The 24,932-nt window shown below is 45.4% G+C and overlaps 1 protein-coding gene and 1 long non-coding RNA gene across 3 annotated transcripts in view; both read left to right on the top strand.

The window, feature by feature from the left end:
- The window catches only part of LOC310762298, a 116,434-nt gene that overhangs the window by 42,870 nt on the left and 48,632 nt on the right, over positions 1-24,932 (top strand). The window lies entirely within an intron of this gene.
- The window catches only part of TPRG1 (tumor protein p63 regulated 1), a 58,733-nt gene continuing 46,677 nt past the window's right edge, over positions 12,877-24,932 (top strand). The window contains exon 1 of one of the 2 annotated variants that reach the window (XM_083612979.1): positions 12,877-13,028. The gene's annotated coding sequence lies outside the window, so the exon portion shown is untranslated. The remainder of the gene's footprint in view (positions 13,029-24,932) is intronic. The other variant, XM_083612978.1, reaches the window with a different exon arrangement.

Here is a 24,932-nt window from a genome sequence, read left to right as displayed (position 1 = left end):
TAGGTTTGTCATTGCTTTCCTCCCAAGAAGCAGGCGTCTTTTAATTTCGTGGCTGCTGTCACCATCTGCAGTGATCATGGAGCCCAAGAAAGTCAAACTTCTCACTGCCTCCATTTCTTCCCCTTCTATTTGCCAGGAGGTGATGGGCCCAGTGGCCATGATCTTCGTTTTTTTGATGTTGAGCTTCAGACCATATTTTGCGCTCTCCTCTTTCACCCTCATTAAAAGGTTCTTTAATTCCTCCTCACTTTCTGCCATCAAGGCATCTGCATATCTGAGGTTGTTGATATTTCTTCCGGCAATCTTAATTCCGGCTAGGGATTCATCCAGCCCAGCCTTTCGCATGATGAATTCTGCATATAAGTTAATATTTGCAGGCGACACTAAGCTTAAATGGGCCCATGGTTTGACTCTAGATATGGCAACTTCCTATGTTCCAAAGCTGTTGCACCCTGAACTCAAACGCAGCAAGCCTCCAACCTGAATGAAACTGCCAAATGCTCTGCAGGCCTCGAGTTTTTGTTTTGTTGCAAATGTTACAAATCCCTGTTCATGCCACTCCAACTTCCAGCCAGGAAATGCCACCTCCTTGGTGCCGGAGATGACAGTGACCAAGGCAGACAAATCGCAGGTGAGTAGAAAATTGCCTTCTCAGCTCACGGATCAGCGCTCAGCCCATCCACTCCCTCTCTATTATCGACAATTTCTACCTGGACCTCTTCTGTGTAACACCTGCTTCATAGATTCCGTATGCGTGTTCCCCCGCGGGGATGTTTTGAAATGGTTCTAATTTTGCAGAGTAGGAATGAAAGAGAAGAGGGCTTTTATTTTGCCAGAAGTGGCACTCATCTGTCAGACAGCTGTTTTGCTGGAGAGGCAGGGATGAAAAAAAACAGGGGGAAAGGATCATTGCCTCTAGCACACCTGCTCTGTGGGGCGAAGGTCCCAGGCAGAGGATGTTGGTCCAGGAAGGAAGATGCTCTGCCAACCTGCCTGCCACCAGCCAGCCCTGAGGCTATCTCCTTACCAAAGAGATGCTGGATCCGGCCAGTGGCCTCTCTAGTCCAGCATCCTGTTCTCACAGTGGCCAACCAGACATCCCTGGGAAACACACAAGCAGGATCTGAGCACAAGAGCAACACTTCCCCCTCCTGTGGTTTCCAGCAACTGGGATTCAGGCAGAGCAGAGCCATCCTGAGAAGTCTTCACCTCCATGAATTTGCCTCATCCTCTGTCAAAGCCCTCTAGGTTGGTGGCCCACACTGCCTCCTGTTGGTGGGAGTGCCGCAGTTTAACGGTGCTGAAATATACTCAGAGTTGAGAGTGGATTTCATGCTCTTTATTCAGCTCAGAGTAGTGAGGAATGGAAGTTCCCCCGAAATGTCTGCTATATATACATTATTTACACAATGAGCCCTAAGTGATTGGCTAATTCTGGGATTCTCCTGTAGGCCAATCAGGTTGTGGATTCACTTCCACCAGGAGTTGGATGGGTGGCTCCTGTGGACCAATCAGACTGCTGCATTCTGAATCCTATTCTTCTAGGACCAATCAGACGGCTGCATTCTGAATCCTATTGTTCTGGGACCAATCAGACTGCTGCATTCTGGATCCTATTGTTCTAGGACCAATCAGACTGCTGCATTCTGGATCCTATTCAACTCAGTACATAACAGATGCACCGCATGAAGAAGTCCTTTCTTTTTTCTCTCCTGAAACTGGTCCAGGGGTGGAGCAGGCTCTCGGCTTCCTCCTCCTCCGCTCAGCCTTGCCCTTGAAGAACTTGGCATGCAGGAGGAGGATGGGGACAGAATGAGATTATTATTTTTTGGCTCTGCCTATTGCCAGCTCTTTTATTTATTTATTTATTTATTTATTTATTTATTTATTTATTGTGGCAAGAATACACAGAGGAATTATACCAGAAAGATATGGATGTCTCGCACACCCCAGGTAGTGTGGTTGCTGACCTTGAGCCAGACATCCTGGAGAGTGAAGTCAAATGGGCCTTAGAAAGCACTGCAAATAACAAGGCCAGTGGAAGTGATGGTATTCCAGCTAAACTATTTAAAATTTTAAAAGATGATGCTGTTAAGGTGCTACACGGAGGCAGTGAGAGATTTTACTTTCTTGGGTTCCATGATCACTGCAGATGGTGACAGCAGCCACGAAATTAAGAGACGCCTGCTTCTTGGGAGGAAAGCAATGACCAACCTAGACAGCATCTTAAAAAGTAGAGACATCACCTTGCCAACAAAGGTCCGTATAGTAAAAGCTATGGTTTTCCCAGTAGTGATACATGGAAGTGAGAGCTGGACCATAAAGAAGGCTGATCGCCAAAGAATTGATGCTTTTGAATTCTGGTGCTGGAGGAGACTCTTGAGAGTCCCATGGACTGCAAGAAGATCAAACCTATCCATTCTTAAGGAAATCAGCCCTGAGTGCTCACTGGAAGGACAGATCCTGAAGCTGAGACTCCAATACTTTGGCCACCTCCTGAGAAGAGAAGACTCCCTGGAAAAGACCCTGATGTTGGGAAAGATGGAGGGCACAAGGAGAAGGGGACGACAGAGGACGAGATGGTTGGACAGTATTCTCGAAGCTACAAACATGAGTCTGACTAAACTGCGGGAGGCAGTGGAAGACAGGAGTGCCTGGCATGCTCTGGTCCAGGGGGTCACAAAGAGTCGGACACCACTAAACGACTAAACAACAACAAATTGCCAGCTCTGGTGCCCCCTACTGTTGGCCTCCCTGTCTTTCGCCCTACCGATCCCACCGGTCCCAGGTCCAACCCCCAACACCTCAAGGTTGGCCTTGGAGATTCCTGGGTTTCCACTGAGATTCAACATAGACAGCATTTGAACCAGACGGAGCACAGGTTTGACCTTGGGCCGGTTCACACCTGCTCCGAAAACCCTGATTTTCGATGCAGAAAAGGAATGCTCTATCCCCTACTCAATGGCAGAGGAGAACTTACAGATCACTCCACCTGGCCTCTCCTGAGACGTCATCGTTGGAGGAAGGGGCCCTGGGAGGAAGAGTCCTGAGGAACAACAAGACACCGGCAAACTCAAACACCAGCTTTTGCCTTCCATGCTTATTTTCTAAAGTGTCGCTCGGCTGTTTGGGGGACCGACAGTATTAGCTAAGACGGATGCTCTGCACAAAGCAATCAGCTAAAATGCCCAGGATCCTTGCCAAAACAAACACAGGAGCAAACAGGCTGGCAGAAATCCAGAGCCAGTGAGGTCTGCAACTAGTGGTGCTCCGTGTGAATCTCCACTGGGTTACAGAGTCATAGAATCGAGGAGTGGGCAGGGGACTGCAGTGGGTCATCTAGTCCAACCCCCTGCAATGCAGGAATCACAGCTAATGAATCCCTGGCAGATGACCTCCAGCTTCTGATTCAGGTTCTCCAAGGAAGGAGAGTCCACCAACTTCTGAAGGAGTCCATTCCACTCTCCAATAGCACTTTGCCTCAGAAAGTCCTTCCTGATGTCCAGTACGTTTCCGAGCACAATTCAAAGTGTTGGTGCTGACCTTTAAAGCCCTAAACGGACTTGGTCCAGTAGACTTGAAGGAGCGTCTCCACCCCCATCGTTCTGCCCAGACACGGAGGTCCAGCGCCAAAGGCCTTCTGGCGGTTCCCTTGCTGCAAGAAGCAAAGCTACAGGGAACCAGGCAGAGGGCCTTCTCGGTAGTGGCACTTGCCCTGTGGAACGCCCTCCCGTCAGATGTCAAAGCAATAAACAACTATTTTACTTTTAAAAGACAACTGAAGGCAGCCCTGTTTAGGGAAGTGTTATGTACTGAGTTGAATAGGATCCAAAATGCAGCAGTCTGATTGGACCTAGAACAATAGGACCCAGAATGCAGCAGTCTGATTGGTCCACAGGAGCCACCCAATCCAGCTCCAGGTGGAAGTGAATCTGCAACCTGACTGGCCTATAGGAGAATCCCAGACATAGCCAATCACATGGAGCCCATTGTGCAAATAATGTATATAAAGCAGACACTCTGGGGGAACTTCCATTCCTCCTCACCACTATGAGCTGAATAAAGAGCATGAAATCCACTCTCAACTCTGAGTATATTTCAGGATGCTTTTAACGTCTGATGCTATATTGTTTTTAATCTTTTGTTGGAAGCCGCCCAGAGTGGCTGGGGAAACCCAGCCAGATGGGCAGGGTATAAATAAATTATTATTATTATTATTATTATTATTATTATTATTATTATTATTAGGCCTAACAATTAGGCTCCTAGTCAGGATGACTATGTTCTACCTTCCACAGCTGGAGGCAGAGATGCTTCTGAATACCTGTTCCTGGGAGCCACAGGAGGGGTCCTGTTTGCGGGATTCCCAATAGAGGCATCTGATTGGCTGCTGTGAGAACAGGATGCTGGACTAGGTGGGCCATTGGCCTCATCCAGCGGTCTCTCCTTTTATTATCATCATCAAACCTTTTATTGACATCACATCCAAAACATATCAATATAGAATTCCCACTTCCCCAGCGGCACAAAACATTTGCTAAAAGAAAGGAGGCAGAGCAGTCTATTGTCACATCTCAAATAGAGCTATTTAGCCACTAACTTGGTGAGCTCCTGATCATTCCCCAGTAATAGAAAATGTATGATCTGGTTTCCATGTGGGGATACAGAGTTGATCTAGAAATTGCTGGCGGAGATCAGCATATAGTTTAAGATTAAAAATACATTAAAATGTCTGACATTAAAAACTTCCCTAAACAGGGCTGCCTTCAGATGTCTCCTAAACATCAGATAGTTGTTTATTTCTTTGACATCTGATGGGAGGGTGCCACCACGAAGAAGGCCCTCTGCCTGGTTCCCTGTAGATTTGCTTCTCGCAGGGAGGGAATTGCCAGAAGACCCTCGGCGCTGGACCTCAGTGTCCGGGCTGAACGATGGGGGTGGAGACGCTCCTTCAGGTCTATTGGGCCAAGGCTTGCTCCATCTTCCATGGGACAGCCCTGGAGATATTTGAAGCTGGCTCCTCTCCGTCTCCTTCAGCTCCTTGGAGAAAAGACTGGGAAAGAAATGCAATAAATACTTACAAATAATCTTTGGGTCTGCACAGTTAAAGTGGATTAAGGGGCTCTTTCGCCCCGGTGCAACAAATCCACATGAAACATGCACGCTCCTGTTTCTGGTTAAGAGGGTGACAGACACAGACACTGAAAAGTGTGGGATGAACCAATGATTAATAGGAAGACAGGCCAACGCCCTGAAAGCAATTCAGGATGATACGTTCCTTGTTGTGTAACTGCCCTGGAAACAAATCAGAACATCCACAAGAACATTGGAGAGTCCCAGAAGCAGGATTGTAGCACAACAGCCACTCTCCCCTCCTGTAGTTTCCAGTTTTCTGAAGTATTGGTGCCTGTATCAATAGCCCTCTCCTCCGTTATGAATCTGCCCAGTCCTCTTTCAAAGCCACCCAGGTTGGTGGCCTCCTGTGGCAGTGAGTTCCATAGTTTAACAAACAATAAAGAGCCGACATGGTTTGAGCATCATGTAAGCTTTGTGCAAGCAAAACAGGATTCTGGAGGAGCCCACTAATGGAAAAAAGCAGGGGGCATATCCCGACTCAGCTTTTGAGTGGCATGTCAGAGGTTTGCACACTTAATAAATGGAAGTGGATATAAACCTCCTCTCTGACGTGGACATATTTCACCCTGTTTAACCTGCACTTATCTCTCGAGCCTTTATACAAATAATGTTGGCTCTCTGCCTTTGCAATGGGAACAAAATCTTCTGGCAAACTGAGCAGAAGAAGGAAGGTTTGTGTGTGAGAGCGAGAGAGAGGGAGGGAGGTGAGATCAGCTTACATCTTTTCTTACTTGATAATAATGAACTGGCATGCATCCTGCCCTCCTTGTCTCCTTCTCACTGCCAGAAAGAAGGAGCCAATGCAGTTGAAGTCAGTCAGTGCGGCCTAGTGGTTAGAGTGTCAGGACTCAGCTATACAGCTGCAAATGAAATGTTTTAAGTGCGTTTTAAGTGCATTATACAAATGGGGCACTAGATGGCGATGATGAGCTTAAGGCAAATTCAATATATATTCAATTGTACACACACACACACACACACACACACACACAATTTTTTTGGGGGAAAAGCATTCTTACAGTGTTTTTTATACGTATCTAGATTCCATCTCAGATTAGGATCTGGGAGAGACCTGGGTTTGAATCCCCGCTTGGGTATGAAACTCTCACTGAGTGAGTTTTGCACCAGTCACGGCCCTTTTCAGTTCTAAGCTATTTATTCATTTCTTAAAATTCATATCCCGCTTGACTGTAAAAAACAAAACCGCAAAGTGGTTTTCAAACCGACAAATCAATAAGATAGCATCTCCGTAGCTCAGTTGATAAGAGCATGAGTTTCTTAACCCCAGGGTCTGGGTTCAAGACCCACGTTGGGCAAAAGATTCCTGCACTGCAAGAGAATGGATGGACTAGAGGACCCGCGTGGTCACTCCCAACTCTACTGATTCTGTGATTTTATGATTCTGAGAGAGATGTGCAGCAGTTTCAAACATACACAAAGGAAAAAATGGAAACAGGTTAAAATTCACACCAACTTTCTAAGTTTACCTTGCAGGGTTGTTGTCGAGATCGAAGGAGGAAGTGTGTGTGTGGGGGGGGACCCTGTATGCCACCTTGAGCTCCTTGGAGAAAAAGGCGGGACAGAAGCACAATAAATAAATACAGAAATTGGACTACTGCAATGCGCTCTACATGGGGCAACCTTTGAAGGTGACCCAGAAAATGCAATTAATCCAGAATGTGGCAGCTAGACTGGTGACTGGGAGCGGCCGCCAAGACCACATAACACCGGTCCTGAAAGACCTGCATTGGCTCCCAGTACGTTTCCTGGCACAATTCAAAGTGTTGGTGCTAACCTTTAAAGCCCTAAACGGCCTCAGTCCAGTATATCTGAAGGAGCATCTCCTCCCCCATCGTTCTGCCCGGACACTGAGGTCCAGCGCCGAGGGCCTTCTGGCGGTTCCCTCACTGCGAGAAGCCAAGTTACAGGGAACCAGGCAGAGGGCCTTCTCAGTGGTGGCACCCGCCCTGTGGAATGCCCTCCCACCAGATGTCAAAGAGAAAAACAACTACCAGACTTTAATAATAATAATAATAATAATAATAATAATAATAATAATAATTAAATAATAAATTTTATTTATACCCTGCCTTCCCCAGCCAAGGCCGGGCTCAGAGGGGCTAACAAGCAGTAATAAAAACAAGTTGAATGAATACAACTTTAGAAGACATCTGAAGGCAGCCCTGTTTAGGGAAGCTTTAATAGACTATTGTATTTTAATATTCTGTTGGAAGCCACCCAGAGTGGCTGGGGAAACCCAGCCAGATGAGTGGGGTATAAATAAGAAATGATGATGATGATGATACAGAAATTCCTCCTGGACACCTACAGGTCTTTTGCCTTCACTTCTGGAGGGTTCAAGGCTGGGGGAGGCTGACGCTGCTCAGAAGCTGGTCCCTCTGAGTTACGTGAGACTGACTCCTGGAAGCGAAGTCTGCCTAGGATGTAGCTTCAGGGATCTTGATTTTGAGGAGAGCTGATCCCAGAGTGGTTTGCCCCCAATCAACGTGCCAGGCATCGGCTCTCAGAGAGGAGGCCATATATCCGAGAGGAATCAATAGCAGCAGAGAGCAGGTTGCACAAGAACTCGGGAAGATTTCCCCGTCGTCAGAAGCAATTCATTCACGAAAGCCTGACAGAGACGAACTCGCGACACTGAGTCATGCTGAGTCAAAGAGCAGGAGTCCCGTCTAGCCAGGCATTGTCCGCTCCAGATTTCACCAACCTGACACCCTCCGGACATTTCAGACTATAACTCACATCAGCCCTCTGTCAGCGCAGGCATTAACAACCCCAAACACCTCCAACCAGTGCGGTCTCCCCAGTGCCTCTCCAAGCTCAACTAGTAAAGGTAAAGGGACCCCTGACCATTAGGCCCAGTCATGGCCGACTCTGGGGTTGCGGCGCTCATCTCGCTTTATTGGCTGAGGGAGCCGGCGTACAGCTTCCGGGTCATGGGGCCAGCATGACTAAGCCGCTTCTAGCGAACCAGAGCAGCGCACGGAAACTCCGTTTAGCTTCCTGCCAGAGTGGTACCTATTTATCTACTTGCACTTGACGTGCTTTTGAACTGCTAGGTTGGCAGGAGCAGGGACCGAGCAACGGGAGCTCACCCCGTTGCGGGGATTCAAACCGCCGACCTTTTGATCGGCAAGCCCTAGGCTCTGTGGTTTAACCCACTGCGCCACCCATGTCCCACAGCTCAACTAGTAGAACATGTGAAAAGAAACTGAACATGAGTCAATGGTGTGATGCAGCAGCAAAAAAAACTAATGCTATTCTAGGTTGCATCAATAGAAGTCTAGTGTCCAGATCAAGGGAAGTCAGAGTCCCACTCTATTCTGCCCTGGTCAGACCACACCTGGAGTCCTGTGTCCAGTTCTGGCCACCACAATTTAAGGATATGGACAAGCTGGAAGGTGTGCAGAGGAGGGCAACCAAGATGATCAAGGGTCTGGAAATCAAGCCACATGAGGAGCGCTTGAAGGAGCTGGCTATGTTTAGACTGGGAAAAAGGCGAGATATGAGAGCCATCTTCAAATATCTGAAGGGCTGTCCCATGGGAAAGGGAACAAGCTTGTTTTCTCCTGCTCTAGAGGGTAGGACTCGAACCCGTGGCTTCAAGTTCCAAGAAAGAAGTTTCTGACTAAAGATCAGAAGGAGCTTTCTGAATGTAAGAGCAGTTCCACAGTGGAACGGCCTCCTTCAGAAGGTGGCGGACTCTCCTTCCTTGGAGGTTTTTAAGCAGAGGTTGGGTGGGATACCTTAGCTGTGATTCCTGCGTTGCACGGGGTTGGAATAGACGACCCCCTTCCTGGTCTGCAATTTGATGTTTCTACAAAAGGGACCATTGACTGCACCATGGCCCCTCCCTGTGATCTTGGGTGGTGGATAAATGGTGCCTTTTATTTCCAAAAAGCAGAGACATCACCTTGGCAACAAAGGTCCATATAGTCAAAGCTATGGTTTTCCCAGTAGTGATGTATGGAAGTGAGAGCTGGACCATAAAGAAGGCTGATCGCCAAAGAATGGATGCTTTTGAATTCTGGTGCTGGAGGAGACTCTTGAGAGTCCCATGGACTGCAAGAAGATCAAACCTCTCCATTCTGAAGGAAATCAGCCCTGAGTGCTCACTGGAAGGACAGATCCTGAAGCTGAGGCTCCAAGACTTTGGCCACCTCATGAGAAGAGAAGACTCCCTGGAAAAGACCCTGATGTTGGGAAAGATGGAGGGCACAAGGAGAAGGGGATGACAGAGGATGAGATGGTTGGACAGTGTTTTCGAAGCTACCAGCATGAGTTTGACCAAACTGCGGGAGGCAGTGGAAGACAGGAGGGCCTGGCGTGCTCTGGTCCAGGGGGTCACGAAGAGGCGGACACGACTAAACGACTAAACAACAATTTCCAACACACACACACACACACAAACAGAGCTTTTCTCTACTCACACAGACCTGCAGGCCTGTTCGCAAGGTGCAAAACCTGGCCTCTTCCTCTGCAGGCTGCCCAGCAGCAGCTGAAACTGAGCAACTCACATCATTTATCCTTTCATTGATAAGTCAGCCCATCTCTCAAAAACTCCTTGCCAGAGTCCCAGACCTCTCCCTTTTGCCAGCAGCGATCGATAGTCATAAAGTTTCTGTCCGGGTGCCATCTGTTCTTTGGCTACAGGTTTTCAGTTTGGAAAAATCTAGATGCTTAGGAAGGAACAAGTGTTTGGGACGGGCAAGGAAGAGGACAGAAACCACTGCTGAACTGGGGAAGGGTCGCCCTGGAGGCCCAGTGGATCTAAATGGGGAAGGGGTCCAGAACGCCTCTAACAGCCCTACTCATTTTTTATTTTTTAAGAAAAGAAATAAGAGGACAAGGAATGAAATATATCACCAGGTTCCTCTCCATATCCAAACCAGCCACTGGGCAGCCGTCTGCTGCCATCTTCTGGACACATCAAGGTATTGTGACTTAAAGGAAAGGTCAATACAAAGACATTCAGCCAATTCACAAAAAACCAGAGAGCTCAAGGCAGATGAGTCCTTTTCATTCACAGCAAAGCGGCTCAGCACTGCAGTGCTTTCAGCTGTGCAGCTAGCAAGCACAGAGCTTACATTCTGCAAGCCCTGGCCGAATAGTTCGAGTGCGAGTCCTGCATCGCAGCGGGTTGGGATAGATGACCCCAGGAGCCCTTGGCAGCCCTAGGACTCTCTGATTCTAAGGGAGCTTGGCTGTTGTTGCTGCTGTTGTTCTTAAAAAGCCCTGCTAGTTAAATGCTGGGAACCTTTCACCATGCATATAGAGAAACAATGCACTGAAAAGAATTCCCTTGCAGGATTTGATTAAGACACAATCAATTAATATAAACAGAAAATATAAATATGTGGGGGGAATGTTAAGAAAATGTTAATAAGGTATGATCTTAATTTCAATATATAAGGTATATCAAATTATAGGCAGAAGAAATGAACATGTGATAAACCAGAAAGGGAAGTTGGGGGAAGTTTATAGAAAATATAAAATGTAATTTGTTTTTGTTTTTTTTTAAAAAAAATAGTATTGAATATGTTAAACTTTGTTGGAAAACCTTAATAAAAACATTTTTAAAAAGCCCTTCTAGTTATATGCAAAATTATGCATGCAATGCAAATAAACGACTCAAGCCTCATTCTCTTCTGTATTTCTGCAGCATAAATTATAATTATTAATAGCTAGGTATTTTTATACGTTTATATATATTGCTGTATGTATCTGTTTATGCGTTGGTTGCTTTAGGAACCCGGGAGTGCAGATGCATGTAAAATTAGTGTCTATAAATGCATATAATGTGTGCAAATGCTTCCTATTGCTACCTGCAGCCCCCAGTCTCTAAGCGGTGAGAGACCCCGGGGTCTCCGGGCAATTACTGAGATTCCAGTTTCCTTGGAATGAAACCTGGTGGAAACTGTGGAGTCTTTAGGATATCTGGTTTTATTTGCACATATGGAGAACTTGAGCATAATATGGGGGGGGCAGCCTCACAGAACGAACATGCCAGTAGATCTTGCTCCCCCTTTTACAACCTTTCCTCTAATCCGGAAAGTCCCAAATTCTGCAACCGCACCTCCATCCCCTTAGAGGGTTTCCCTAGAGGACAATCTATGCAGATCAGCCCCTGGCCCCACTAGAGGCAGGTGAACCCTGTGTTTGGGGCAGGCCAAAGTTATCTGTTTATTTCACAATTCTTTTAGGACACTAATCGTGAAAATACTCAAGTGGTGTAAAAACAACAACAAATAAATACATTACCTAAACAGTAGTATCTATGCTTTAGTGTGGCGACACCGAAACTGTGGAACTCCCTGCCTCTTGATATCAGGCAGTTGCCTTCACTGCACTCTTTCCCCTGTCTGCTAAAAACATTTTGGCTTAGACCAGAATTCCCAGATATCTTGGAACACTGATGTGTTTTTAGTTCATTTCTGGTTAATTTTTCTTTTTTAATGTTAACATTTTTATTCCTCTATTCTTTGAAGCTTTTTTAAAAATTGCAAGTGGTATATAAATTTTATGAAATGAACAAAATATAAGGAAAGTTTTTTTAAAAAAAAAACCACCACCATCAACTGATTTTGGATGTGTTTGAAATGGAGATGGAGTAAAATGCATGTTTACAGCGATAGCTCTGTCGGTAGAGCACGAGGCTCTTAATTCCAGAGACGTGGGATCAAGCCCCACGTTGGCCCAAAGATTCCTGTATCGCAGGGGGTTGGACTAAATGACCCTCTGTCATTCTACTGCTGCTTGCCTGGGCAGGTTGCCAACTTCGCCATAGGGAAGACCTGGAGTGCTCTTGTGCCTTGAACCAAAGCCTATTGCTCAGCAATGGGCAGGTGAAGTTTGCTGCGACCTTTACCTTCAAAGGATGCATGCTGGCTGTTTAGCCGTAATAAAAACAAACAAACAAACAAGCATACCATCAAAGGACTCAGCTACTGGTCATGAAAACTAAAGTTGGCAATCCTGTTCCTTCTCACTCGGAATGTGCCTGTGGCCTGTGAACTCTGCTACGACTGACTGTTGCAAACACTCCCATCATTTGCATGCAATTCTCCCTTAAACCTTGGTAAGAACAGCAAATGCTCCAGTTTCCTCGCCGGGCGGCCGGGAGAGGTTTATTCCAGGCATGACACCTTCACACACATTTACAAAGTTGTGGGCCGGGCGCACGGGGGGAAGTGCCAGGCTCTTTTTGCAAGCCATGGGCCGATGTGGCAACAGAAAAACGCTTTGTGCATGCTCAGAGGCGCTACTTCACACTTCCCAAGTTGAATTTCTGGCAAGCAGAGAAATAGGGCTTTGGCAGGGCGGGAGGGATATTTGGGCTGTTTTTCTTTTCATTGTGCATTTTATGTTTTTATATTGCTTCGTATGTCGTGAACCACCCTAAAATGAATTAATTCAATTTATATTCTGCCCCACACCCGCAAATCTCATTACTGTAATTAATTAATAATTGCAAAAGCATATGCTTGCTTAGAAGATTTGCAGAAACCCCATGCAAACACCCCCGTTTTTATCTTCTTCGGCTCAGGATGTTGCCTTTCTTCCACCCAGAGCTGCACCTTGCAAACCAAACAGGTGCAAACTGACTCGGGGTTCCACCCTCTCCCAACCCAGGTGCCAATGAGGGCTTCTTCCGCACCTGTGTGGCCTTGATAACAAAGGGAGCAGATCCAGCCCTCCTCCCCTGACACCTGCCTACGTGGGAACACCTTGGCCAGCCTCCCTGGCTCCCAGCAAGCCACTCTTTCCACTTCCTTATCAGTCTTCTCTGACCCGGCAGGGCAGTTTGGGCAGGTAACCTGAGCCTTTGTCCCGCTGCAGATCCGTGCAGAGAAGTTGCTGCGCACCTGACGCAGGTAAGGGCAGCCGGGGGGTCTCTTCTCCTTGCAGTTACTGTATAAAAGCTTCTCCTTTGGAAAGGTGAAGCTGCTGTGGTGCTGTCAACAGAAGAGGTGTGTGAATTTGTGTGTGGGAGAGAGAGAGAGATTGAGAGAGAAAGATTGCAATTCTATCCCACTTTTTTTCCTCCAAGGAGCCGCAGTCGGCATGCATTGTTCTCTTCCTCCCACGACAACCCTGTGAGGTAGGTTAGGCTGAGAATGAGGAGCTGTCCCAAGGTTACACCCAATGAGCTTCGTGGCTGAGCGGGAATTCGAACCCTGGTCTCCCACATCTTCGTCTGATACTCTCCTTCTTCTTCTTCAGCGATCACTCATAGCCGAGTAAGATTGTCTTCCATAAACACGGTTTTAACAACGAATTCGTAAGTGACTGTGGAGGCCAGTTCTGGATCCACATGTCCTTCCACAGTGGGGACATTGGTTCCCAGGTGGGAGTTGATCACGGTGTGGATTTGCCAAGCCTGCCTTCCTCTTAGCACGTTTCTCCCTTGCGTCCTGAGTTAGAGTGTCTTCAAAGCCCAGGACACCTTTGGTCAAGGCTGTTCTCCAACTGGAGCGCTCGCAGGCCAGTGTTTCCCAGTTGTCGGTGTTTATACTACATTTTTAAAGATTTGCCTTGAGACAGTCTTTAAACCTCTTTTGTTGACCACCAGCATTACGCTTTCCATTTTTAAGTTCGGAATAAAGTAGTTGTTTTGGAAGACTATCATTGGGCATTCGCACAACATGACCAGTCCAACGAAGTTGATGTTGAAGAATCATCGCTTCAACACTGGCAATATTTGCTTCTTCCAGGACACTGGCATTAGTTTGCCTGTCTTCCCAAGTGATGTGTAGCCATTGCACCACACTGTCTCCACACTGAGAGACGGTGTGTGTGTGTGTCTTCAGGGCACTGCAGATTTTGCTTCGAGTGCGAAACAGCTGCTTGCTGAGCAGGCCAGCACACTTGATACTCTTGGCTTGGCCTGCTTCACAGGGTGGTTGTGAGACTATAGCAGCGATACTTTTTTGGTCGGGGGAGAATCCATACCCAAATATCGTGCAATGCCTTCTCTCTCTCCCCTCCTCAATTATTTATAACTGAAATTATCTCATTTGAGCTTCACAACCAAACTGTCAGGTAGTTTAATCTGAGAGGAAGCAGATTAAGTGATGAAGTTACGTAAAATTTGTCTAGTGAGCTGTGTTGCTCCGTTAGGAAGAATTCAAAAGTCACAGTGGAGTCACAGCTTTCTTGGGATCAGCAAAAAATATCAGGCAAGCATTGGGGTTCCTTGAGGTTGGATATTAAAGGAAACAATATGGCTTTTTGAGATGGTATGTGGGAGGGAGGGCAAAAAAACCTGAGGATGGTAGAAAGATCCAACGCTTGCAGTCAACCTAAACTGGGTCCAGAGAGACTTAGATCGTGCAAAAAAATATTAATTCCAGGCTGGGCCAAGGGCTGTTGGGAGAAAAAGCAAATTGTGCTGTCAACACAAGGATTTTCACCTGGGCGATGGAAATTTCCTGCTTCTCCTGCATGTGGAGGGCTTGGAGGGAGACCAAGAACAGATATGGGGTGTGGGGGACTTGTTGCACAAGGCAAGAACTCGAAGATATCTGAGAATGAAATACTTCTTCATGAAGTTGTAGAATAGTAGAGTTGGAAGGGATCCCAAAGGTCATCTAGCCCAACCCCTTTCAATGCAGGAATAAGTGCATAGTTAACCTGTGGAACTCTCTGCCACAGGAGGCAGCAATGGCCACCACCCTGGATAGCTTTAAGGGAGGGTTTGACCAATTCAGGGAGGAGGAGAGGGCTGCCGATGGCTACGGTTGCAGCGATGCTTTTGAATAATTGCCGGAAACTGCGGGAAGGGAGAGTTGCTCTTGTGTTCGAATCCTGCTTGCAGGTTTCCCACTGAGGCATCTAGCTGGCCATTGTGAGAACAGGATGCTGGACTAGATGGGCCCATGATCCAGCAAATTCTCATTCTGCCCTTACATTTTTCGGATGCAAAATGGTGGCGGGAGAAAAATCCCAGTGTATATCCCAAGCTACAATTCTGGAACTGGTGAGGCGGGGACGCAAGCCATGCTATCCAAATTGCCTCCTCTTCTCTTCTGAGCTCTGCTCCCTTCCACCGGCTGGCCGGCCGCTGGCCTCCTGCAGAGCTCAGCCTTGCCAAACTCTGGGACATTGAATATTAGCTAATGGAAGTGAGGCGACTCTCCCTCCTGAGGCAATATTGTTAAGTGTTTCCCCTCTGGGGTCCCAGCCGGTGCCAGGAGAGCCTGCAGGCAGAGGTCACTCTGACTTTGCAGCAAGAGCCCACAAAAGGATGCCAGGGAGATGCTGAGATGCTTGCAAGGGAAGGGGGGTTGTTGGCTGAAGGTGAACTCCGTGAGGATGCGGAGAATGGCAGGCGGGGTTGGCTGGGGGTCTGATGGGCAGCGATGGAGGGGCACCGTCTATGGAGGGGTCCAAATAAACGGCATGCAGCCAGCCAGGCTTCATCATGTGCCTCAAAGAGATTTTGCTCAAGGCCTGGTTTAGCTTGCTCTAAGGAGTGGCCTCAGGCTCAGGATGTGAATCTGCGAAATGGGTATAATGCAGCCGGAAGGCGCCAGAGCTGAGGCTGGGCACCAGAACACACTTTTGATACCAGGATTCTGCTAGGGGGAGGAAAACAATAGGAAAGGTGACAGTGCCTCTGAGCATGCGCGGTGTACCTTGCCAGGTGAGCAGAGAGGGCTCAGTTGAACAGAAGAGGTCCAAGATGGAAGCTCATTCTGTGATCCTGCTCAGGGGTGGGTCATCTAGAAAATGGAAAATATTTGCTGGGGCTGTTAAATAAATAGATGCATGAATTGCCCTGGACATGTGTCTCCAAGTGATTTGAAAACATACCATAAAAAGAGCTAAAACAGTTTTGAAAGCAGTACAAACAACAACCACTAGAGATAGGTGACCAGTTGGAAAAGTTTTTTTTGGGGGGGGGGGAATGTCTTCAAATTCTTTCTAGAAAGTGCAGATAGAAAAGAAAGTCCTTTTTCATGCAGTGCAGGAGGCAGGGTGGCCATGAACCTAGATTATTTTAAAAGAGGCTTAGACAAATTCATGGAGGAGGAGGACTATGGAGAGTGTATTAACTTATAGTCTCTGTGTGTGGTTTGGGAGCTGTATGGTCAGGGGAAAAACAATGCTGTTCAGGGTTGTCAAGACTGCGGATAGAATAATTGGGTGCACTCTTCCCACCTTGGATCAAATCTACGCTTCCAGGTGCCATAAGAAAGCTGCAGACATAGTGCAGGATAGTGCGCACTCCGGAAGTGATCTCTTTCTGCTTCTGCCTTCTGGAAGAATGTCCAGGGTTATAAAGAGTAAGACTAGCCACCTGAGAAACAGTTTCTATCCAAATGCGATTTTGGTTTTAAACGCAGTGTAAGGTAGTCTCTTGTCTTTGTCAAAGCAGAGACATCACCTTGCCAACAAAGGTCCGTATAGTTAAAGCCATGGTTTTCCCAGTAGTGATGTATGGAAGTGAGAGCTGGACCATAAAGAAGGCGGGACGCTGAAGAATGGATGCTTTTGAATTCTGGTGCTGGAGGAGACTCTTGAGAGTCCCATGGACCGCAAGAAGATCAAACCACTCCATTCTGAAGGAAATCAGCCCTGAGTGCTCACTGGAAGGACAGATCCTGAAGCTGAGGCTCCAAGACTTTGGCCACCTCATGAGAAGAGAAGACTCCCTGGAAAAGACCCTGATGTTGGGAAAGATGGAGGGCACAAGGAGAAGGGGATGACGGAGGACGAGATGGTGGGACAGTGTTCTCGAAGCTACCAGCATGAGTTTGACCAAACTGCGGGAGGCAGTGGAAGACAGGAGGGCCTGGCGTGCTCTGGTCCAGGGGGTCACGAGGAGTCGGACACGACTAAACGACTGAACAACAACAACAAAGTTAGTCTCTATGGAAGTATATTGTATTTACTTATGGGGTATCAGAGTTTTTAGGAGGCTAACCAGGCTGGGATAGCTGGGATAGCAGGCTTGTGGGTTTTTGAATGTCTGATGTAGATTTTTTCTATTTCGTTGTTCTGTACGGGACAATGACAATAAAGATTATTGTATTGTATCAAGACCTTTGAAGGCTACTAGCCAGGATCGTTGGAGGTGGCAGTTCTCCTGGATGCCAGCAGCTGGAAGACACAGAAGGCGAGAGTGTTGCTCTTGTGCTCAGATCCTATTTGTGCGTTTCCTAACAGAGCCATCAACCCCTGTGAGAACAGGATGCTAGACTAGATGGGCTACTGGCCTGATCCAGCAAACTCTCCTTATGTCTTTATGGTGCCTGTTGTATCTCAACGTGGGAGGCCACACTGAGAGCCTTGCTCCGACTTCCTGTAGAGCAAGTTTCTGATTTTTCCGGGACTTGGAAGAGAACCTCTCTTGCAGAATGCAATGACCTACTGGGTATTTAGGTGGTTTCTCATGTTACCTGGTCCTCAGCCATACAGGGCCTTATATCCTAGTACAAATACCTTGGAACCGAACTTGCCTGCGAAGAGCTTGTCATGTCTGTGGACGCCTGAAATGCTAAGTTTGCCTTGGCTCTCCCCAAACAGCAAGGCCTTGTTTACCCAGGAAGGCGATCGCTGAGTCAATTCTGAGGTCCACACCCCTGATAGCTATTTCAGGCCACTGTTTGTTAGCAGAGAATGGTCAGCCCCACCCATCTATGGGTGCCTAGCTCTGTTCTCAGGTATGGTCAGTGGCAGGATGGGCGATCTCGTGATCGCATGAAGTCACCTTTCTCTTAGCCAGTCCATTGACCCATCTAACCCAATACTGCCTGCTCTGGCTGGCAGAAGCTCAGGGGTCCCCAGCAGAGAAAGGTCATTTGCAACCTGTAGTGCCTGCGAGACTTTTAAGTGGAGATGCTGGGGATTTGAACCTTCTGGATGAAAAGTAGATGGATCTCTGGGAAACGGCCTGGACCGACTGGCTAAACCAGGTGAGGGGAGTCAATGGGTCTCAAACCATCGGAGAATTAGGGACTTCCCCTGCATTCAAAGACAGACTATGGAGTATTGAGCAGATGAGACCAAGAGCAGATCCAATGGTCAAGCAGTTGGTTTCTGCATGTTCTGTGGTGGAAAATGAGGGGTAGATGGGGCTCGTCCACCTGGGAAGGAACCCATCTAGGAGCAGAAAACCTCTGCTGCCTTGCTGCTACACCCATTCGTGAGTGTAGACTTCAGGATTAAACCCCAAGGAACAATCCATGCTGAAGTGTAGGTCAGTTCCCACGAGACAAGACGCAGAGATAACAACAAGAACCTTCATTGAACTGCATAACTGGGAAGTGGGGCAAAGCAACTCGTACCTATGGGACCACCTCTCCTGATATGTCCCATGGAGTACCTTACGGTCTTCAAACAAAAACATCTTGGAGGTCCTGGGCCACAGGGAGGTTAGGCTGGCCTCAACCAGAGCCAGGGCTTTTTCAGCCGTGGCCCCGATCTGGTGGAACGCTCTGTCCCAAGAGACTAGGGCCCTGCGGGACTTGACATCTTTCCGCAGGGCCTGCAAGATGGAGCTGTTCCACCAGGCCTTTGGCCAAGGCACAGCCTGACCCCCTCCTTTGGCAATCCTCACAGAACTCTAGCCCAATGGTTGCCATTAATCTGATTTGAATTGGTTTTATAATGAAATGATTTTATAATGTTGTATCATTTTAATGTTGTTAGCCGCTCTGAGCCCGGCTTCGGCTGGGGAGGGTGGGATATAAATAAATTATTATTATTATTATTATTATTATTATTATTATTATTATTATTATTCCTGGAAGCCTGGGCCACTCCCACTCCCAACGTGATTGGCTGTCTAAACTTCCAAGCTGCGAATCACGACTCAGAGCTGAAGGGCCAATGGCAGAGGCCCAAATCCCGAAATGTTCTGTGATTGGACATCATGTATCGAATCAGAACACAGGAGCTCAGATTGCTTAGTCCAGACTCAAGCTCAGGCAAACGCAGACCACTGGGTACATAACACATTCCTGCTTCCTTGCGGAACATCTTCAGGAGAAGAAAGGACTAAGGAGTAGATCCTACACAAATCCCTTGCTCTGCTTTCCTTTGGATCACATCAGCCAGGCAGAGAGGGTAGGTCATCTGGGTAGCCCAGGACCTCCACACACACTGCCCAGGATTTCACCCTGGGGAGGTCACTTGGGTGCTACTAACACAGCGGTTTGACTTCACCCTTGGAGGTGCACTCCATTTTTATCTCGAGACAGATGGAGGCCAACAGCCACAGTAGACAATTAAGTGCTTGGTCACATAAAGAAAGTGGCTGAGATGAACTAGCTGTGGCTTTCTGCCAGCTGCAACGACTCTGCTTGAAAGAGTCCTCTGTTAGAAGGTTTGTCTTTTCCAAATTCAGATTAACGATAAGGAGCTGTCGGAAGGCAGAGCAGGGGAGGGGCCCTGAGCACCTGCACAGAAGACTCAGCAGGTAAACAGCTCACCTGGTGGCAGAGGGAAGCAATGACTTTAGCCTATGCATTGGGTTCTGTTGCATTTAATACATTTGCTGCTATTTTCTGCGCTGTTTTTTTATATCTCGTCTAGAGACATGCATGTGTAAAGTCAGCAAACTTTTTCAGCAGGGGGCCAGTCCACTGTCCCTCAGACCTTGAGGGGGACTGGACTGTATTTTGAAGGGGGGGGGGAAATGAACGAATTCCTTTTTTTTTTTAAAAAATAATTTTTTATTAAAGGTTTTTATAACAACAACAAACATATAACAAATACATAAACAGACAAAAACAAAAACAAAACAAAAAACATGTACCATTTCATATCTTAATTTCTTATACCTTTCTTCCCCGACTTCCTCATGCCTCCCTTTTCTGTATTCCAAATTCTTATCAATTACTCAGCAAATCTTCCCTTATTTTAATTTAAATTTAATCTAATCTTCCTTATTCTCCTTGTCTTAACCCTTGCTAATAGTAACCATTTACTTTCCAGTCCAACATCATTCTAACTTTCATTAATTTTGTAATATTTCTTTAAATAGTCCTTGAACTTTTTCCATTCTTCTTGCGCTGCTTCTCTTCCCTGGTTTCGGATTCTGCTCGTCATTTCTGCCAGACCCATGTAGTCTATCACCTTCATCTGCCATTCTTCCAGTGTGGGTAGTTCTTGTGTCTTCCAGTACTTCGCAATAAGTATTCTAGCTGCTGTTGTAGCGTACAAAAAGAAAGTTATATCCATCTTTAACACCCCCTGTCCGACAATACCCAAGAGAAAGGCCTCTGGTTTCTTAGGGAAAGTATATTTAAATACCTTTTTAAGTTCATTATAGATCATTTCCCAGAATGCCTTAATCTTCGGGCACGTCCACCAAAGGTGAAAGAATGTACCTTCCTTTTCTTTACATTTCCAACATTTATTATCAGGCAAATGGTAAATCTTTGCAAGCTTGACTGGGGTTATGTACCACCTATACATCATTTTCATAATGTTTTCTCTTAGAGCATTACATGCCGTAAATTTCATCCCGGTGGTCCACAACTTTTCCCAATCAGCAAACAAAATATTATGACCAATGTCCTGAGCCCATTTAATCATAGCTGATTTAACCGTTTCATCTTGTGTATTCCATTTCAGCAGCAAGTTGTACATTTTTGACAAATTCTTAGTACTGGGTTCTAACAATTCTGTCTCCAATTTTGATTTTTCCACCTGGAAGCCAATTTTACTGTCCAATTTAAACGCTTCATTTATTTGATGATAGTGCAGCCAATCTCTCACCTTCCCTTTTAATTTCTCAAAACTCTGCAATCTCAATTTGTCCCCTTCCTTTTCCAAAATTTCCCAGTATCTTGGCCACTTGGACTCCATATTTAACTTTTTAACTGCCTTAGCTTCCATTGGCGACAGCCACCTTGGAGTTTTATTTTCCAGCAAATCTTTATATCTGATCCAAACATTTAATAGTGCTTTTCTGACAATATGGTTTTTGAAACTTTTATGTGCTTTAACCTTGTCATACCACAAATATGCATGCCACCCAAAAATGTTATTAAAACCTTCCAAGTCCAAAATGTCTGTGTTTTCAAGAAGCAGCCATTCTTTCAGCCAGCAGAAAGCTGCCGCTTCATAGTAAAGTTTAAAGTCTGGCAGGGCAAACCCCCCTCTTTCCTTTGAGTCCGTTAATATCTTAAATTTAATTCTGGGCCTCTTGCCCTGCCAGACAAATTTAGATATATCTTTTTGCCACTTCTTGAAACAGTCCATTTTTTCCATTATTTGCAATGCTTGGAACAAAAACAACATTCTTGGCAATACATTCATTTTTATAACTGCGATTCGACCTAACAAGGAAAGCTTTAAGTTTGACCAAATCTCCAAATCTTTTTTCACTTCTGTCCAAGTTTTTTCATAGTTATCTTTAAATAGGTTCACATTCTTAGCTGTCATGTTTATACCCAAATATTTCACTTTTTTAACCACGATCAACCCTGTCTCATTCTGAAACCTTTCTTTTTCAGTCTGTGTTAAATTTTTCTCTAATACCTTTGTCTTTAACTTATTCAATTTAAATCCTGCCAATTGACCAAACTCTTGAATTATTTCCAAAACTCTTTTCGTACTAGCTTCTGGCTCTTGCAGTGTTAGTACTAAGTCATCTGCAAATGCTCTCAATTTGTATTGTTTAGCTCCGACCTGAATCCCTTTAACCAACTGGTCCCTCCTAATCATATTAAGCAAAACCTCCAGGACCGATATAAAAAGTAGTGGGGAGATAGGGCACCCCTGACGTGTCCCTTTTTCAATCTTGAACTCTTCTGTAACCACGTTATTTACAATTAATTTTGCTTTCTGTTCAGAATATATTGAACCTATAGCATTCTCAAACCCTTGGCCTACCCCCATCCCCCGGAGGTTCTTCAGCATAAAATTCCAAGAAATGTTGTCAAAGGCTTTCTCGGCATCCACAAATATCAAAACAGCCTTAGTGTTTATATTCACTTCCAACTTTTCCAAAATGTCAATTATATTCCTTACATTGTCCGACAAATGCCTTTTCGGGAGAAAGCCCGCTTGGTCCCCATGAATCTCCTCCATCAAAACTCTTTTCAATCTTTTTGCTAAAATATCAGCAAAAATTTTGTAATCCACATTTAGTAACGAGATGGGTCGGTAGTTTTTAAGTTGGGTCTTTTCAGTCTCTGTCTTTGGTATAAGTGTAATGTAGGCCTCTCTCCACGTCTCGGGTGCCCTTTTCCCCTCCATAATCTCATTACAGACTTCCTTCAAAGGTTGTATCAATCCTTCCTTCAAAACTTTGTAGTATTTGGAAGTCAGTCCGTCCGGCCCGGGGGATTTGCCCAACGCCATGCCTTGAATGGCATCTTCTATTTCTTGTGCTGATATCTCCTGATTCAAAATTAACTTACTTTCCTGTGAAACCTTTTTCAGCCCATTTTTCTCGAGGAATTGTTGAATGTCCATTTCTTTCTGCGGCCCTTGTGTGTAAAGTTGTCTAAAGTAGTTCTGAAAGCAATTCCTAATTTCCGCTGGGTTACTTATGTTCTTTCCTTCCACTTCTATATTTGTTACCGTGTTGAGTTTTTGTCTCTTCTTTATTTGCCAGGCCAATAGCTTGCCACATTTATCAGCAGATTCAAAGGTCTTTTGTCTCATTTGCTTGATTTTCCACTCTAATTCTTGATTCATCAGCTCCATATATTGTGTTTGATGGAATTTAATCTCTCTTAAAATCTCTTGTGATTTCGGCTTCGATCTTAATTTCTTTTCCCCTTCTTTTATCTTTTCCAAGATTTTTTCCTTCCTCTCATTTTGCTTTCTCTTCTTTAATGTATTTTGTTGTATCAAAAACCCTCTCATCACGGCTTTACTTGCGTCCCATACTATTTTTTTTTCTACTTTAGTCCTCAAGTTAATTTCAAAATAGTCTTTCAAAGTTTTTTGGGCCTTCTTGCAAATCTCCTCATCTCTGAACAAGTTGTCATTCATTCTCCATCTAAAAGAGCCAGTTGTTGTTTGCTTCATCACCATCTTTACTGCATTATGGTCGGAGAAGGTTTTTGGGCAGATTTCCACTTTCTTTATATTCGGCGCCATACTGCTAGTCACCCAAATTTGGTCAATCCTTGTCCATGTCATTTTGGCTTCAGAAAAGAAGGTTCCCTCTCTTTCTAATGGGTGTTTTGTTCTCCAAATGTCAGTCAAGTCCATATTGTCAGTCATTTCGAAAAAAGTCTTTGGTAGTCTTCCATCTTTTGTTATTATCTGTCTTTGTGCTTTGTCCATATTTGTTGAAACTACTCCATTCATATCTCCCATCAAAATTAAGTTGTAATCCATATGGTCCATCAGAGTTTCATGCAACTTCTTAAAAAATTCAGCTTTCCCTTCATTTGGTGCATAGATTCCCACTATCAGGTACTTTTCTCCTTGGGATTGAATTTCAATTGCCAGATATCTTCCTTGGTCATCTTTAAAGATTTGTTTCGGTTGCAACTTTTCTTTAGCATAGATCACCACTCCTCTCTTTTTTACTCTGTCTGAAGATATAAATTCTTGTCCCAATCTTTTATTTATTAATAATTTTCTATGTGCTCTTGTCACATGAGTCTCTTGTAAACAAATCAAGTCCAATTGGTCTTTCTTTAAAGCGTGGAATATATTTTTTCTCTTTCTAGGAATGTTCAAACCGTTACAATTCCAGGTTAGAAGTTGCAAAGCCATGATGGGATTATTTACCCCTTCCTCCTACAGCTCCCTGTTTTTGTTCCTCGTCTGTCGGTGGTACCGTGTCCGTGTCCAATGACGGATGCCCTTGTCCTGGAAATGTCTCTTTCTGTAGGTCTTCTTCGTGTTCTCCCAAGAACTTGTCTTTATCACTCACTGTCTTTATTCTTCTTTTCTTCCCCTTGTATTTAAAAGACAAGCCTTGGGGAAATTCCCACCTGAATGGTATGTAGTTCCTCTTCAGCAGTGTCACCAAGTCTTTGTAGAATCCTCTTGCGTCCAAAATACTTTTGGGAATGTCTTTAAAAATCTCAATATGAAAATCTTCGATTCGAAGGGTTGTTTGGAAATGCAGGTTCAATATTTTATCTCGCTCCTCCTTTGATCTTAGAGTTATTAAGCAGTCTCTGGGTCTGTTCTTCCTCTGCTTTGCTCCCAATCTAAATGCGCTTTCTATCTTAAATTCTTCTTTGTCCAACTCCTGCTTCCAAAAGTCAGAACATTCTTTTGTCAAATAGTCCACCAGGTTATCTCCTTCCTTTTCCGGCACAAGTCTGATCCTTAGGTTCCTCTCCTTACGTTGCATATCCTGCATAGAGAGTGCCAGCTCATACTCATCTAGTTTCTTGTACACTGGTGGAAACTTTTCCTCAGCAGCAGTTGCAATTTCTTTAGCTTCCTCAGCTATCTTTCGTGTTGTAGATGAATCTTCCAGTAATTTCCCAATTGCTTCTGCATTTGAGTTCACTTTGTTCCCAAGGTCGGTTATGCTTTTTGTATTTAAATCAATTTTCCCAGAGATTTCTTCAATTTTCTTATTTGTTTCAGCAATTTGTACTTTAGTTTCTACACCTTGCTTTTTTAGTTCCTCCAATGAATCGTTTATCTTCTCCAAAACCTTAGCAAATGAACGAATTCCTAAGCCCCACAAATAACCCAGAGATGCATTTTAAATAAAAGTGCACATTCTACTCATGTAAAAACATGCTGATTCCCGGACTGTCTGCGGGCCGGATTGAGAAGACGATTGGGTCGGATCCAGGGCCTTAGTTTGCCTACCCATGGTGTAAAGATTTCCAAGA

This window comes from Podarcis filfolensis (genome assembly GCF_964270895.1).
Source record: "Podarcis filfolensis genome assembly, chromosome: 5".
Lineage (NCBI taxonomy): Eukaryota > Metazoa > Chordata > Lepidosauria > Squamata > Lacertidae > Podarcis > Podarcis filfolensis.
The sequence above is the reverse complement of the archived record's forward strand: the minus strand, read 5'-3'. Positions and strand labels throughout refer to the sequence as shown.